The sequence below is a fragment of the Dipteris shenzhenensis genome, chromosome 8, assembly GCF_047967505.1.
Source record: "Dipteris shenzhenensis isolate YYH24624 ecotype China chromosome 8, Dip_SZ_1.0, whole genome shotgun sequence".
NCBI classification, from domain to species: domain Eukaryota; kingdom Viridiplantae; phylum Streptophyta; class Polypodiopsida; order Gleicheniales; family Dipteridaceae; genus Dipteris; species Dipteris shenzhenensis.
The window spans coordinates 28,243,255-28,261,804 of NC_141603.1; positions in this window are offsets into that span (position 1 = coordinate 28,243,255).

Below are 18,550 nucleotides of genomic sequence, written 5' to 3' on the forward strand. Positions count from 1 at the left end.
CACCCCATACCAAGAGGAGGTCAAAGTGAGTTGAATGCAGAACTAGTGAAGCAAAAGCCTTCTGGTAATAAGCACACTATAGACACGCCTTGATAAGGAAGGAAGTTGGATACCTCCGGAGCTCGAGGCTGGGAAGCATGAAAATAAAGCGGAGAGCAAAATCCAAGCGAGCAATTAGTTTTCCTTTCTCCTGCTCTCTGTTGTCCAGTCATCTTACCTTTACTTTAAAATTGGATTTGGGACGATTTAGCCAAGTTTGCAGCTGAAATGGGAATTACTTGGAGTTGAGCCAACACACACTTCGAGGCCTTCGATTCGAGTGGCTAGTCCATAGTGGAAATAGAAGAGGGGCTAGAAGCATTGGATCCTTTGATAGAAGGATCCAATGCTTTGATAGAAGGGGTGATAACCGAGGCAGTCAATAGAGCGAGCAAGAAAAAGCGAGCGAGCCCAAAAAAGCGAGCGACAATTAGTTGAAGTGGTTGGAAAATTAAGCAAGCAAAGAAAGAATCTAAGTTTTTTATAAAATAATTGCTTGAAGTACAAAGTATTCAAAAAGGTGGTTATGTGTCACAAAATTTATATTCTGATGCACATAGGTTTTTTAGATGGTGCAAAAAGGCATGATATTCATCTAAATCATGCCTTGTCATTTGATCTAATATGTAACATTATGCCATCTATATTTTATAATCAAAAGATGCAAGGATTTTAAAAACTCATCTTTTGGGCCAAAACAATCAAATGTTGACATTTTGCCAAAATATGAGGATGTGAAAATGTCCTCTTTTGGGCCAAAACAGGGAGCGCGTCACATCCATGTATCTTTTGATTTACAAGTCCAAACATGGTCATGTTACATATCAAATCAAATGGCAAGGCGTACTTTAGATGATTATCATGTCTTTTGCACCATCTAGTAAAATTTAATGCACCAAAATATGATTTTGTGGTTAATTTGCTGCATTGTAAGATTAGTGGGAAGTAAGAATAAATCATTAGGGAAGGATATTTTTGCAGTAACAAAGAAACATGGGTTTTGTTCCAACTAGAGTGAACAAAGTTAAAAAAGCTAAGCATTTACATATGCATGGAATCTATACTAATCCATGCAAGGAGTCCTTGGAAAGATGATCTCAATTACTCTAGTGGAAAGAGAGAACTTGATTGCAATAGCGTTTGTCTTTGATACAAACAATGACTTGGAAATTAAACATACAAACTGTCTCATGGATGATGTGAAATTAGTGTTAATGGCTTTAAAGTTATATGCATGTTTAATCTTCTAGGATTGAGGGAACATATGCACTTTTGAATAAGTTATTATTTTTTGCTACTAAAATGAGGGATTTATAAATCTTTTATTGTTTTTTATCGCTCGCTTTTTTTGGCTCGCTCGCTTTTTGTTGCTCGCTTTTTGGTAATCCTCGTGATAACCTTCTACCTCTTGAGCCAGAAAGATGGAGCGGAATCTGCTAGGGATTGGAACGATTCTCAAGATGTCTTCGCTTATAGTGATTATCATTCCAGACCATCGTGGACTCTTTCTCTGCTACTCTTTCTCTGCTACAACTTTTAAACATAAGGAGGCGAGTCTATCCATGTACTGCGAGGCCATTTGTACTGCATATCTAGTAACCTCACTTGATGCCTCGACTCCCTTATGTCGTTTGGACTTGGATTATCGTTCATTTTCTCAGTCGTTTGATTTTAGGAATGCCCCTCTTAGCGATGTTTGATTTTCTCAAGTTCCATTCTTTACTCGACATATTCTAGTTTTCATGCTTCCCTTTGCGGGCTCACCACGACCTTTGCTTACTCCATTTTATTTTGTTACTCGGTGGTAGTTCGGTGGTAGTTACTCTGCAAGCAAGCTTTTCTACAAACCATATATATGAGGCATGTACGCCCGCGATTGCTAGAGTTACCCAGAGCCATGCAAGGGAGGGGAACTTGGACTGTCGGGGTGAGGTCGGGGTAGTAAAAGAGGCAGTGCATTAACACACTACTTATTTTGGTCCCTCGGGTAGTTCAATAGTCCCCTCCTTGCATAGCATTCAAAAGACCATGTGACCTATCTCTCCAAGAGTCCAATAGCATTCCAAAGGCCATTAGACCTGTACACCAAAGCATACTTGTAGACAAAAGATGAAATGGTCAAAGCAACCTTTTGTGAGTATGAAAGAAAGTATTGATACATGGAGGATTGAGTAGCATGAAAAGCCTTCATGAAAAGACAGCTTGAGATGCCAAAAAGGATAGCATGTTAACACACTGTCCTTTTTCGCATCTCAAGGTGTCTTTTCATGAGGGTATGGGGTACGCATAGAAGTGCATATTTACCACTACAATTCCATATATCCAAGTGTATAGATACCACTGCAAGTTGATATACTATGTGCATTGGAGATGAACCTTTTTCTTTTAGAACACAAGTGGGTGAATTTTCCCTAAACTGGAAATCAATTGCATTGGTAGATACATGTATTTGTTTTCAGTTTTGGTTTTTATTGAAAAGGTTTTGAGGAGTATGATTGGAAAAATGCCTTGTTTTTTGTCTTTTCAAGATGACACGAAAAAAAGGCAGAAAAGTTCAAGTGGCACATTCTACAAAGGTGACAAGAGGAACAAAAGGAGATCACAATGTTGAATCATCAGTAGGTGGAACGGAAGAGCAAGAAAGTGTGGTGGGTCTAGAGGTTGAAGTATTCTCAACTCAAAGAGATGAAGGTCCAAGAGTGGAGGAGGATGAGTTGGATGATAGTGAAGTTTAGGTGGAAGGAGGAGGTGATGTGATTGGCAAATGTAGGATGCTTGATTCAGATCAGTGCCCTCGCATTCCCTTGTGTAGGTTGATACCTTATGCAAGAGTGAAAGGACTTCGTGATGATGTATCTTCACTCAAAAGTACATTTCAAGTGGAGGGCTATCTCCCAGAGAAAGGTTCTTTCATTGTATCTATCTGCAAGAGTGATGGAGAGGAGATAGTTGTGATAGATGATATGAGGAAGAGTTGGTGGTCTCCCACCTAGAGAGAGGTGGATGGGGAGTTTGAGAAAGATGTGATGTCTAACACTGACTTTCATTTTATGTCGCAAAAGATGTTATTTGTTTGGGAGGGCAATCATAGGACCACTACATCGATGAGTGTCATCAAGGAAATCTTTCCTACAAACAAGAAAAGACATGTACGAGTGGTATGCACAATAATTGACCCAAGGAAAATTAGTGAGATTACTCTCTTGGCAGGGCTACAATGAATGAATTCGTAAGTACATGGACTCTTTGAATCTTCTCCACATTTGTGTTTTATGCTACTTTGCATTTATTGATTGGGTTGTGTACTTTCCTATTTGTTTTCTAGCATGAATGAACATGCCATTATCAAACCCAGTCTAAGGGACATACTCATAAATGCACACAACATTTGTGAGTGTGACTCTATGGTGTTTATGAGAACATTGTCTTCGAATGAGATCAAATCAATAGAGAATTGGAGGGCTCAAGAGAGTAAAGGGAAGAAGTCATGGTTTCCATTGATAAGAGGTTATCTGGCAAGGCTTATCTTCCAGGTAGAATGTTGCATTTGTATTGATGCTTACATCTGTATCACTCCTTTGCTTTCTCTAATTGGAACTTATGTATGTAGGTTGAGTACAATACAGAGCTTAAAAAAGCAATGGACAAAATATGTACAAAGCTACCTTTAGATCAAAGGGGAGAGGCAAAAGGAAAGCAACGTACCATAATTCAAAAGAGAATTGCTGATAGGATGGGAAAGGTGTGAATTGAATTTTCTATACTTTGTTGCATTTATTTTGAAGTTAAGTGATTGACATGTCATCTTTTGGATAGGTGTTGAATTGTATAGATCCTGGTCTTGAAGCCTGGTTGGAAAAGTTGTTTGCCTTGCGCTTTGATGGTACGGACTCTTGCGTGACATTGGAGAAGCTCCAACTCATTGCAAAGTCTATTTTTGAGATTAGAAAAAAAAAATATTTTCCTTTCTTTGTTAGAAGCCACTAAACCTATGCGAGACATGTACTTCATGTTTGTGGGTGACCTTGAGTATAGAGGGTGTGTTTCTTCTACCAATACAAATCATCTTTCATGGTGTTTGTTTGTTTCTTGCCAATGGCATGACTCTTATTTTTTTAATTATAAAATTGAGTCAACTTTTACTGTTTTGGTGGATTAGTAGAGAGATATTTTTGGAGAAGGTGGAGAGACAGTCATTGAAACTACTTGAAGATTTGAGGGTGATCACAACAATGGGCATGCCTTTGGATACCCCTAAGGATTACACATTGCAGCAATACATGAGGATATATAACTGGAGGGGAGAAAACATATGTTTGTGGTGCTAAGATCAAAGGAAACAAAGATGGAGAGCAAGGGTGGAAAAAAAGGAGATGGACTATCTGAGTTGGACATGGCTGCCCATAGGGTGGTTTATAGGTATGTTGTCAATTCATTTGAAGGTTCATTTTTCATTTATCTATGTTTGTGCTGTTGATTCACGTAATTACACAATCATTGATGGTTGTTCCACTTGATTTCTTGACCTTTTGATGGTTTGGGACATCCAATTTTTTTTGTTTCTTGGTTGATAGATATCTCTCCCACTTGGCAATAGAGTAAAGGATCTCTGACATTCCAAATTTGTGCAAGAGTTGGGTGGAGATTGGTCATGCTGCATGCATGTATGCACCTAGCATGCACCGTCTCTCTCAATGGGAATTAGCACATTGTCCCTGGTGGATAGATTTCCCTAAAGGATAAGTACTGGTGCGAGAAAGAGACTTGTACAATACTTATGCTTCACAATAAGCCAATGAAGCAAGTAAGGACAAAGTGGAGGGAAGCTCAAGGAGAGATAAGAAAGAGAAAGAGAAACAAGAACATCCTACAGAAAAAGGTAAGGAAGATACAGTATGATTGTTTGTTGATGTTGTCTTCAATTCGTTTTGACATTGTATTAATAAGTTTATGATTGTTCTCTTTCTAGATGAGGGACCATCTACTCCTATGCAGCATGAAATGGATCACATAGAGAGTGTAGGTAAGGGTGTTGTTGTGTTTATCATATGTAGTTGTTCCTTCAACACTAGTTTTACTTGTAATTTATTTGCTTTTGCATATAGGTGGAGAATCAATCTCGGGACTTGTGAAGCAATACGTGTTCCATCAATCACAGTCACCTGACATTTCCTTGGCCCATGGCATCACACCTTTGTTTGCTTGTACAGTTGGAGATTACATTGCAATGGGCAAAGACTTTGCTGACTCTAAAAGAAATGATAAGTATGCTATTTTGCATGGGTTTTTTATTACAGTGGCTAGTCGAGATCAGGACTACAAGAGGATGGGTAAGAAGGTGAAGTGGGCTTCAGATTTTATATTGCTCAATTTTCCATCTGGCTATCCACTTGATCAGAGAGGATCCACTCCTACTTGGAATGTCTTGCTCGAGGACCATGTGCAGCATGGGCTTGCAGTTGCATCAGCTTCTTTGTCTGATAGTGGTTGGTTGGCATGCATATGTCCTTTGGCAGGTGAGGCACAATACCACAATTGACATTTCACATTTTGTGTTTCCATTCTACTAGTTTTAAATAAAATTAATTGCTTGCAGGACAATGTATTGGTTGGATGGAACGGTTTGCATATGTCTAGGGCTTGGAGGTTGTCAGACGTGTGATCATTCATGACAAGTTTCCATATGGATTTTGTAGAGAACATGATAAAAGTGTTAAGGTAAGCTACCATTCCATGCATTCTATGTTTGCATTTCATGATAAAAGTGTCTTTGGCAAATGTCTCCTCGTTAGTCCTATGCATGCTATGTTTGGAAGGATAAGTCCTATGCATGTTATGTTTGCCGTCTTTCATGCTATAATGCTTGCTAGTTGAAGTCAATATACTATTCATGTTTTTCTCCATGTGGTTTCCAGATGCAATCTTTAATATTAGCTCTAATACATAGAGCAAAGAAGAATCCAACAGTTTTTCGGGAGGAGAGCTTTCCACTTTTCCAAAAGCTTTTGATTGATCCATGTGAAGATGTCTGGACTCATCACATACCTCCCTTTGCAAGGACAATTGTGCCGATGTCTTCTCAGTTAGCACGAGGTGGACTAGAGAGGAGTAGTTTTTTTGTAGGTTGCATTATGTCTCTTCTCTGTGCTCCTGGAGGGCTGGTTCTAGAGATGGGTTGTGGTACCCTCTTATGCGTGCTTGTCAGGCCATTGGTAGGCCTTGTTTCTCATTTGATTCAGACAACAATATTGTGGCTAGCATTGTTGAGCCACTTGTGGTAGATCATTCTGGAAAACGGATCAGGTCAGAGCATGATGGTGGAGAGGGGGAAGAAGAGAGAGTGGAACCTGTCACAAACCCCTTTGATGAGTAGTATGCTACTAGCCCTGAGTTTTTTGGTTATATATTTTGAATGCTAAAATTGAGGACTTTGAAAGTGTTATTTAGCATCTTTATAATATGGTAGATAGTGAACATTTACGGGTGCCTTTGAATCAAGAAAGTACAAAATTTGATGCTTTGGATAGTGTTTGTAAGGCCTTGATCTAGCAATTGATTTTTTCTGCTTTTTGTTGGTAGCGAATTGTCTTTTGTATAACACATAAGGATGGCAAGTTCTTCTTATTGGAAATTATTTTCATTGTTCCACTTTGACTTACTTTCCTTTGAAATGTATGTTTTGTTGTAGTTTGTTACCATGCTATGCAGACAAAATGGCAAGATTCATGATAGCCGACAAGAGATATGATGAGTGCCAATTAGATAAACCACATGCACGACTACTTTCTTGATGATGAATGTCAGGGGGATTAGAATATGGTTTGAAAACCATTTTGCTCATTGACTGATGACTGTTGTGGTGAACCATGGACACATTTGGAAAGTTTTGTTCTAGTGCATTTTGCAGGTGAAGTGGTATTTCAACATTCATCTATGTTATGAGTTTGGTAATTAGTTTATGTTCTTCAAGTGAAAGATAGGGTGGATTGTAAGTCTAATTATTGGTATGCTTATTATGACAACATCTTGCTATAGTAAGTTTGGTTTCAAATTTGTTCTCATCGGAGGAATTGTAAAAAAACTCGCTCGCTTCATTGGGCCCGCTCGCTTTTTCTCGCTCGCTCTATTGACTACCTCGCGTTTGAGTAGAAGATAGTTTCTTTTGAGGTTCCTCCTGAAGAAGATGCACCACCATTTCTTTGCTCTTTAGAAATTAGAAGAGCAATCAACTCCTCAAAATCCGGAAAATTCTCACGGATGGCAATGGATGCCCGGAATTATGCATAATCCTTTCGTAGACCATTCAAGGTCACAGAAACTAAATCATCATCTTCCACTAGCAACCCAATGGAAGCAAGTGCATCTGCAATCTTCTTCACCTTCATGTGGTAGTCATTGATGCAAAATCAGGTCGCACAGCATATACTGCCCTCTCACCACACCGCGAAGGGCGTCCCTGTAAGAAAACAATACAACGTCTGTCCTCAACAGATAACAGGATCTGGTATGCAAGAGAGAAAAATAGATAGTATGGAGAATCAAAAAATTTGATTATTGTAGAACTGATACAATAGATGGCGCTGCCTCCCAACCATGCACTCTTGTGAAAGAAGCTTCGATGGCGAGTTGGAAACAGTAGAGGACGGAGGCTGGATGCTAAGGAATCAGTGTTGCTATAGCCAATGATAAAATGGGCTTCACGAGCTTGCTCTTATATAGCCACTAGTCGTAGTTGGTTAGGTTCAATTGGGTGACCGACCCAGTCCACCCAAAACGGTCGACTGGGGGTTGGTCCCGAAATAGGCCATCGACCACACGATAGAACCGATGCACAAAATAGAGCAACTAACCTACAGAATCCATTCAGCCCACAACCATCCGGGATCATCTAGGACTCCAAACGGGCCATGTAACCCGAGAGTGGGCTGCCCTGGGAAATGCTCCATCTACCCTCAATGCGGTCAGTCATGGGATGCCATCCCGCACTTGCATGTAGCCTAGTTGGCAGTGTGCCAACTCCGTCCAGCCATCAGGCCACACATGGCCCCCATCTGGTGTCCAAACGAGGACCTACTGGATAACTGAGCTACTCAAATGCCTTCTCCTCATATGGGGGGGTTACAAATAGAGTTAGCTGGTTCCCGCATAGTTACACGAGAGTGGAGCATTGATATCTAACACCCCCCCTCAATGTCCACCCGCAAGTGAACTTACTTTTTCGGTCCAATGCCAAGTCAATGAAGATGCCTCTCTAGCAAGTCTCTTCCAAGAGCCTTTGTGAAGATGTCCGCAGCATTCTCTGTAGTCAGACAATACACCAAGTGGACCTTTCCATCCATGATGAGCTCGCATACAAAGTGATATTGAATCTCAATGTGTTTTGTGCGAGCGTGGAACATAGGGTTCTTTGCAATCATCATGCAACTCTGATTGTCACATGATAACTGCGTAGGCTTGTTCTACACTGCACCCATGTCCTCCAAAATCCTCCTCAACAACACTGCCTTGCAAGAAGTAAGCATGCTGATTTGTACTCAGCCTCGGTAGAAGAAAGAGCAACTGTAGGTTGCTTCTTGCTGACCCATGACACAGCTCCAGATCCAAGTGAGAAACAGTAACCTGTCACTGATCTCCTGCTGTCCATGTCTCCTACCCAATCCGAGTCACAGAATCTGGTCAAGATGTTGCCCTTGGTATAGGTGATGCCATAATTGATGTATTTAGTACCCGCATCCCTGCCCTCCAATGGTTCTCCTGGGGCTTATTGGAAAACCTGCTTAGTACACTAGTCACAAAACTGATGTCCGGCCGCATGTTGCACAAGGAAATCAAACTACCCACAAGACTTTTGTACTTCGCTTCATCCACCAGTGGTGATGAATCTTTGTTTGAGAGCTTTATGTCAACCTCCATAGGGGTACCAACTGTCTTGCACTCAGCCATGCCAAATGCCTTCAGTATCTCTCTAGCATACTTCAGCTATGAAATAAAGATGTGTTTTGGCCCTTGCTTAACTTCAATCCCCAAACAAAAATGCATCAGTCCGAGGTCTATCATTTCAAACTCTCTTCCTAGCAAATGCTTTGTCTGTGAGATCTTCTCTTCATGGTTCCCTGCGAGATCTTCTCTTCATGGTTCCTTGTTATGACAAGGTTGTCCACATAAAGGACCACGATCATACATCGCCTCCTTCTCTGAAGATATACAAATTTGCATCAGATGGGCTCCTCCTGAACCTGTTTTGTAGAAAGTAGGCATGAATTCACTGGTACCACGCTCGTAGGGCCTATTTCAGCTCGTAAAGTGCCTTTTTCAGTTTATAGACTTTACCTTCTGAACCGGGGATCACAAAACCTGGTGGTTGTTCCACATATACCTCCTCCTTGAGATCTCATTTAGAAAGGTGGATTTTACATCCATCTAAAACATGGGCCAACTTCCCTGGGTAGCTAAAGCCAAAATACTGTGAATTGTGGTTAGTCGAGCTATGGGAGCAAAAGTATCTTGATAATCAAAACCATTTACTTGTGCGAATCCTTTTGCCATGAGCCGAGCCTTGTACTTATCCAACGTGCTGTCAGACTTGTACTTGGTCTTGTACACCCACTTGGTGCTGATTACCTTGTGTTTTGGTGGTCGATCCACAAAGTCTTAAGTGTTGTTCTTCATTATGGAGCCATACTCCGACTGCATAGCCTCCATCCACCTATCATCACCCTGTGCCTCTTCAAGACATGTGGGTTCATCAGCACGGATCACCTCTGTCATCAAAGCATAGTTGACCAAGTGTTCCTACGCCCTTCTTTGCTCCTCTAATCTCTTGAACCGGCAGTGTTCGGATGGTTCCTCCTCAATGGCTGGAGGTTCTCTGCCATCCAAAAGCTACTTTACCCACTTCGGGAATGGCCGTTGCCATTGTGGTTCTACAGGCTCTTCTTCATCTTCTTTATCTTGAATGCTATCAAGCACTATTGGGGGAGTTCGATCTGCTGTTGGTGGTGGTACTGGATGGATATCCTAGTCCTGGTTGTCTGGGAAGGAAGCATCCTCCTCCAATTGATGCGGCTGTTCTGAGAAGACCACATCGCGACTTACTATTATCTTCTTGGTAACAGGGTTATAGAGACGGTAACCCTTCGCCTCTTCATTGTAGCCCAAGAAAATACACTTCCGGCTCTTTGGTTCCCATTTGGTCATGTTAGCATCAGGGACATGCACAAAACAATCACATCCAAAAACTCTAAAATGTGCAGCTGAAGGTTTCTTACCAGAAAAGGCCTGCAGTGGAGTCATCCCATTCATAGCCTTCGTGTAGCTACGATTCATAATGTAAACTGCAGTGTTACATGCTTCAGCCTAGAAAGTCTTTGACAAATCTTTCCCTTTCATCATACTCCTGCCCATTTCGCAGATGACATGCATCTTGCGTTCTGCTACTCCATTTTGCTGTGATGTATGTGGTGGGGGTTTTTGCCTCTTGATCCCATGACTTTTGCAGTAACTTTTGAATTCAGTTGATGTGAACTCTCCACCTCTGTCTGATCTCAATTTCTTCACCTTCCTCCCCGATTCATTCTTGACCATTACATGCCATTCCTTGAACCTACTAAAAACCTCGTCTTTAGTCTTCAGGAAGTATATCCATATCCTTCTACTGTTGTCGTCGATCAGCATCATGAAGTAGTAGGAACCACCCAAAGCTTCCATCTCCATCTTTCCGCAAAGATCTATGTGAACGAGCTCTAGAGGAGCCTTTGCCCTACTGGCCTCTTTAGGAAAGGGCTACCAATGCTGCTTGCCCATCATGCAAGCTTCACATACATCGGGCAGATCTGAAATTTTTGGTAGGTTTGCAATCATTCCACTTTTATGCATCTCCTTCAAAGAACTAAGGTTTAGATGACCAAACCTCTCATGCCATAGCTTAGTGTTCTTCACATTGGCTCGAGCACTGAAAGCTGAGAGTTCATAGATGTTGTTGCGCTGTGTACCTTTACCAATGACCTTCCCTTGAAGATCCAGAATATGTGTACCATTCTTATCGAATTGAACTTTGAGGTCTTGATCCGTGATCGCAGAAACGGACAACAAGTTCCTCTTGATATCTAGCACATAAAGAACATCGGACAACTATTTTACAACTCCATCTGACTTGAGAGCAATTGTACCTTTTCCTTTTGGTGGACATTTTGCATCATTGCCGACAACTACCAGGATGTCATTCCCTACCGGCTGTAGAGAGGTATAGCAATCCTTCTGACTGGTCATGTGGCACGATGCACCACTGTCAATAATCTAAGGTTCATCCGTAGGTACATGAACTGCCTCCATGCAAATCTCCTCAATTGCTATGAATAGCTCTACTGGTACTGCCTGCGTGCTATTGCTGGAATCTTTCTTTACTCCGTTCTTCTCATCTGTAATCTTCTTTCGGCACTCATTCTGCTTGTGCCTTGCCTTGTTGCAATAGAAGCACTTGATCTTCTTCTTTCTCTTTTTATCATTAGAAGAAGATAGGTTACTAGAGTCCTTACCATTACCTTTCTTTGATCCAATCCAGAATGCCGAATCTTCTCCAGTCCTCATCTTTTGACGCATCTCCTCCTCCAGACGCATCGCGCTGAAATCCTCAAAGTTGAGGGGTGGATTTCTATTCTGCGTATTTAGCGTCGTAACAAGACCGTCGTACTTTGGTGGGAGAATCCGTATGCACCTTCGTGCTAGATTCTTGCTAGTGATGGTGATGCGAATTGCAGTCATCTGATCATGCAGATTCTTCACCCCGGTGATGAACTTCTCTGCCGCTTCAGATTCAAACAATTTCTCGTTTGCGAGTTGAGTCTCCAGATTTTGAATCTGCATCTGATTCAAGGTCTCGTACTAATTTTTCAAGACCATCCATGGCTCCTCCGCTGTGGTGACATGTTGAATTAATGCCATTATGGAATCACTTACACTGCAGACAATAGAACATAGTGCATCTACATTTCTTGGTGTCCACGCGAGAATCTCATCCGCAGTTGGTACTATCTATTGTCCTACATTGGCTAGATCCGGTCTCGCAACCGGCCTCACGTCCACCCCAGTAGCAGTGTCCCAAAGTCATATGCGCTTAGGATGGTCTTCATCTTGAACTTCTAGAGTGGATAGTTAGAGCCATCCAACTTTTCGCTTTCACCAAACGGTGGGATTCGTAGCCTTGTGGGCTGGGCCATCTCTCACAATCTGCCGACAAACAAAAACACACTACCAAATCTTCTTGCTAGAGTCCAGGCTCTGATACCATGTAAGAAAACAATACAACGTCTGTGCTCAATAGATAACAGGATCTCGTACGCAAGAGAGAAAAACAAATAGTATGTAGAATCAAAAAATTTGATTACTGTAGAATTGATACAATAGATGGTGCTGTCTCCCAACCGTGCGCTCCTGTGAAAGAAGCTTCGATGGCGAGCTGGAAATAGTAGAGGATGGAGGCTGGATGCTAAGGAATCAGGGTTGTTGTAGCCAGTGATGAAATGGGCTTCACGAGCTTGCTCTTATATAGCCACCAGTCGTAGTCGGTTAGGCTCAATTGGGTGACCAACCCAGTCTGCCCAAAACGGTCGACTGGGGGTCGGTCCCGAAATAGGCCACCGACCACATGATAGAACCGGTGTGCAAGATAGAGCAACTAACCTATGAAATCCATTCAACCCACAGCCATCCGAGATCATCTGGGACTCCAAACGGGCCCCGCAGGCTGCCCCGAGAAATGCTCCATCCACCCTCAATGCGGTCAGTCATGGGATGCCTTCCCGCACTTGCATGTAGCCTAGTTGGCAGTGTGCCAACTCCGTCCAGCCATCAAGCCACACATGGCCCCCATCTGGTGTCCAAACTAGGACCTACTGGATAACCGAGTTACCCAAATGCCTTCTCCTCATATGGGGGGCTTACAAGTAGAGTTAGCTGGTTCCTGCGTAGTTACACGCGCGCGTAGTTACACGAGAGTGGAGCATTGATATCTAACTGTCCCAATTAAGACAATGCACTCTTGCACTTTTCGGTTGTAACACTTATTTCATTAATTTTGGACTCATATGTCTACTTTTGGACTAGGGTGGAAGCAAGCTAAGGGTGTCCACTTTTTGTTCACTCCCCAATCCTAAGGAGGTGGAAAAACAAGCTTTTTAGCACACAAAAATGCAAATCTCACCTACTTCCCTATGGATCTAGTCTTTGAAGTCTTCTGACACAACATCACAGTTGCTATTGTGCACACAATCGTATAGTCTGATCGAAAATTCGATGCACACACAAAAAATTTCTTTGTGTCACACGGCATGGTTCCAGGGTGGTCACACGTTTGTCACGAACAAAGAGTGTCATATAAAATTCTAAATTTCTCACTCATTTTAGATTAAATGTTATTGAAACTTTGTAAGTGGTCTCTTTGCATTATGTAGAGCTTAACTTGATTTATTGGTAATTTTTTGAATGATTTATCTAATTATAAATAATTATTTATAATAAATAAAGTCATAAAATACATGCATTTTAGTAGCACACCACATTTTTTTAGTATTTTGAATAATTAAGCAAATCCAATTCGGTGGAAGGTTAGTAGGCACATAAGGGTGTGTGGTTGAATCATCAAATCCCAAATCCAACGGTTAGATTTAGGAAGATTGAAGTTTAATTTTTACTTTTACTCCTGAGAGGATCAACAAAGAATATTAAAAATAAATCTAGTAATTCTCAAACATAACCAAACATTTCAAAAATGTCAATATTTTTAGTCCTCTGCATGATGAATAAGAGGAAAAAATTTTGGTTAAATTTGAGCAAGGGAAACGTACGATATGGGCTCCAAGAGTGAAATCTCCCTTTTGTGGGTGAAAAAGGGCCACCCAAGCCTAATACCAAGACAAGGTAGGCTTGGTATTAGGCTTGGTGAGGTAGGCTAGGAGCATCACTGATCCTAGTGGCAAGCCTTTGGAGTCTGCATGCTACCCATGTGGAAGGCTGAGTCATCAAAACCATGCCACGTTGTTAGACCACGTGGTGCCATCTCATCAAGCAGATGTGACATCACTCCTTGCCATGTCACCTTACATTGCCACACGTGCTGCCACACGTGCTGCCACATGTGCCACCTCATCATTCCACATCATCAGCCATGTGATCACACAATGCCACCTTGGCATACCTCCTCTCCTGACCACATCACCAATCCCTCCACCTCAATTTGCCATGTCATCTACCACCTCATGAATGCCAACTCGTCATGCCCAGTACCACATCATGACCATGTAGGAAGAGACTATATTACCACATCATGACCATGCATGGTGCCACATCAGCCAGATGCATACACATGACGATGTGCGATGCATACAATACCTCGATCGAGGTACATATGATGGGTGAGGCATACATTACCTCGTTCGAGGTATGTGACCGAGGAGACATACAGATACCTCGATCGAGGTTCATACATACATGCATGCGCAATGCACTAAATACCTCGATCGAGGTATAAGCTCTCTGATCGCGGCTCTGGGCATAGCAGACCTCTCCACCAAAACTAAGCCAATTAGTATCAATCTTAGCACCTCTCCACCAATAATAATGAAGAGCAATCTAAGAGCAATCTAGTGGATGAGTTGAGGCTCTCTATAAGACACCACGTTTTGGTTCATTTCACCCATTCTTAGCCATTCTTGCCTCCTCATCACTTTGTCACACCTTCCATCCTACTTTCATTGAGAATGGGTTCTCAAAGCCGTAGAGCTAATAGACGTGAAAGATATAGGAGGAACCCCCCCCCAAATCTCATTGACGAGGAGCGCAAGCGGAAGGCTCGTGAGCGCAAGAGAGCCTCTAGAGCTCGAGCTCGCGCTGCCACCGCTGATCCACCTCCAGCTCTACCTCTACATCCCACCTCCACCCCCACCCCCACCTCCATTGTCCCCCCATGCTCATCCGCTCCCCTACCTCTAGCCTCCGCCCTTCCCCTAGCCACCTACATTTTGGCCTCCACCTCTACCTCTTCCCCCTCCACCCTCCCCCCTCCCCCTCCCCCTCCCCCCGCTCCGCTTGGGGCCTCCCTTCCCCCGTCCACCCTACCATCTCCCATTGATCCCGTTGCCCCACCTTGCAGCAGCAGTGTTGCTTCACGACGTGACTTGCCGAAGTCCACTATCCGTCGTCGTGCTAGCAAGATTGTGCAGTCTTTTTTTTGTGACCTCACGCCAGCTTCGCAGTCTTCTCTTCTTACGTCCCTGATTGATCACCCTGACTTGGTAGAGTGTAGGAGGCTTGCTGGTCTTGGTGCACGTAGAGATAGGGTTGTATCTAGCGAGGTCCTTAGCAGTGTTCGACGTTCCTATGCTTCTATTAAGCATAGGAACTCCAGTGATGCCTTGGCAGCACGTCGTGCTATTGTGGCTGCCATTAGTAGACCTCATATGATAGGCCATGTGCGTACCGCTTCACGTCTTCTTCAGATTGCACCGCGCACATTGCGAGCAGGCATCATTAGGAGGCAGAGTCTAGAGGATAGTGAGACTGATGCTCTTTGGGCTTCGAGTGGTCGTGCACCTCGCAGCGATCGATTGTTGGATGATTCCACTAGGTCCTTCATACAACAGTTTTGGGAGGAGCATTGCAGAGCATCCCCGGTGTTCAAGAAGGCATTGCGGAAGAGGGTGTCACGCGGTGTGTACATTGAGCATGGTGCATGTTTTTTGGAGTGTACCCAGACTGAGTTGTACACTCAGTTTGTAGAGGCGCACCCGGAGTTCAAGATTGGGCAGAGGTCATTTGAGCGATGCAGGCCATGGTTTGTGCGATGCTCTCAGGAGTGTGACACATGCTGTTGTCGCTACCATGTGGATTTTGGATTGATGTATGATGTATTCCGTTCCCTTGATGGTCATAGGGGAGTGGTTCCTACTAGCCCTCGCGACTTCATTCATTCCATATTGTGTACACGAGATGGTGATGCTTTATTCCACTCCCTTGATTGTGTGGAAGGCACGTGTACTTTGTGTGGTGACTTTGCCAGAGTGCCACGAGTTGCACTAGATACTTGTGATGTGCAGATGGTTCGTTGGCAGCAGTATGAGTACTGTACCTTGACATTAGATGGTGGTGCACAGTCGAGGAGGTTGCAGCTTGTGGGGAAGGAGACACCACGTGTTGTATTCATTGACTGTTTTCGAGGGAAGCTGTACCGCTACATATGCCACTCGCACACTGCGAAATGGGAGGATCGTCAGTTTCGTGCATGTTTGAGGACATTTCCTATAGGGGTGGTTGTCTCAGTGGTGGACTTTGCGGAGAATTACACCTTTGCACCACAGCATGAGATCCAATCGGAGTATTATTTCTCCGAACAGGTGACGTGTGATTGAGTATTGATTTTTTCCCCGCCTCATTATATTGAATTATTTCAATAGTCATATTTTTTTTTTAATGCCATATTGCAGGTTGCTATATTTGTGCACATTAGCTATCGTCATGCACAGGCTCATGTGGATGGCATTGATAGCACCATGGACTCACGCATCATTGTGCGAGAGTATCACTTCTACATTAGTGATGATCGATCGCATATGATGCCCATTTTGTGCAGCATTGCTTCACTTTGCATGATAGTTTCTTGAGGGATCATGGTGTCACATGGCAGCGGCGCTGGATTTGGTCAGACGGTTGCGGCGGTCAGTTCAAATCCGCTAGACAGTTTTATTGGTTCTGCAGATGGCACCGTGAGACAGGCATTCCGATCACATGGAGCTACTTCGAGACAGGGCACGGTAAGGGAGAGCACGATGGTGCAGGTGCTTGCGTGAAGCATGCTTTGCGTCGATACCAGTTTCGTCACAGTGCCGATCGCTTCAAGGATGCACATGATGTGGTGCGGTGGTGCAGCCAGCACTTATCCACTAGTGCTACGTCCTCGTTTCAGTCGCGTGACGATAGGGTGGTGAGCCGGTATTTTTGGTGCGTGGACATTGGGAGTCTTGATCGGTCGAGGCCTTTTGATTGTCGTTCTGTGCCTGGAACTCTTGATTTCCATTCCATCAGGAGTGTAGGTGAGTCTCACCCCGCGATCTTTTCTCGACGATTTGCATGTTTTTGCTCTGCATGCATTGATGATGATTGGGGAGGGTGCTCCATGATACCATGGGCCGATCCATGGGTACGGCGAGTGCTTTCTCCCTTCCAGCCTTGGGAGGAGATACATGATGATCAGGATGCGGGATTCAGTTCCTCTAGAGATTATGACCAGCTTACAGATATTTTGCGTATTGGTGATATCTTCGCGGTTATTGCTTCGGAGGGCAATGAGGAGGGTGTGGATTATTACTTGTTGCGATGCTCTATGTTGAAGAGTGTGCTGAATGAGGATACAGTGGATGGGCATGGGATGCACTTCAATGCTCATAGCATGATCGTCGGTGGCCACTATTTTCAGCAGATACAGAGGCGTGGTCGCTATATTGAGTTCCAGGAGTACATGGCGGATCGGGAGGCATACATGTATTCTCATCTTGTTGTTGGGATCAAGATTACTTTGAGTCGTGTTCGCACTCGCAAGGCGACGTCCACTCCACGATGGCGCCTTGCAGTGGCGGATCACGAGAGCATACTTGCAACTATTGGCATGAGAGCTGATCCTGAGGAGTAGCACATTACATATCTTATTTTTTGGGATCATCAGTTGATCAGATTGATTTTTATTGGGTATCACTAGTTGATTACACTTTTTTGTATTCGATATGTATAGGCTCACTGTGTGACCGTACCATTGTAATTTTCATGGACTCATATTTTGTATTTCACTATGATGGCTGTATACACGTTCATACACATCATTGTATTAGATTCTATTTTTAACATGATGTCCGATGTCTTCTCAATGGGATTTGTTGTGTTTGTAATACAAAAAATTGTTTATTAGTAGTAATGTTGTAATTTGTTTTGTGCATTAGGACATTTTAAAAACGTGACTAAGAAAATTCGCGCACGTACTAACGAAATACGCGTGTGGACTTGCTTGTTGGGGATGAAACTTCGCACGACTCTTAGGCTACCGTAGACGTACATCCACGCAAGATTTGGTGCCCAACTGATTTGGTATGCGCCACATGGAAGGACAGTTGCGTACATTTTTACAATCCCTACTAGCACTCGTGACTACGTATGAAAAATGGCGCACGTACTAATGAAATACGCACGTGGACTTATCTGTTGGGGACGAAACTTCACACGCCTCTTAAGCTACCCTATATGTACATCCACGCAAGATTTGGTCTCCAACTGATTTGGTATGCACCACGTGGAAGGACAAATGCATACATTTTTACAATTTCTACTAGCACGACTAAACCCTAAACCCTAAACCCTGGACCCTAAATCCTAAACCCTGTTGGGCACGAAACTTCACACGCCTCTTAGGCTACCCTAGACGTACATCCACGCAAGATTTGGTCTCCAACTATTTTTGTTTGCGCCATGTAGA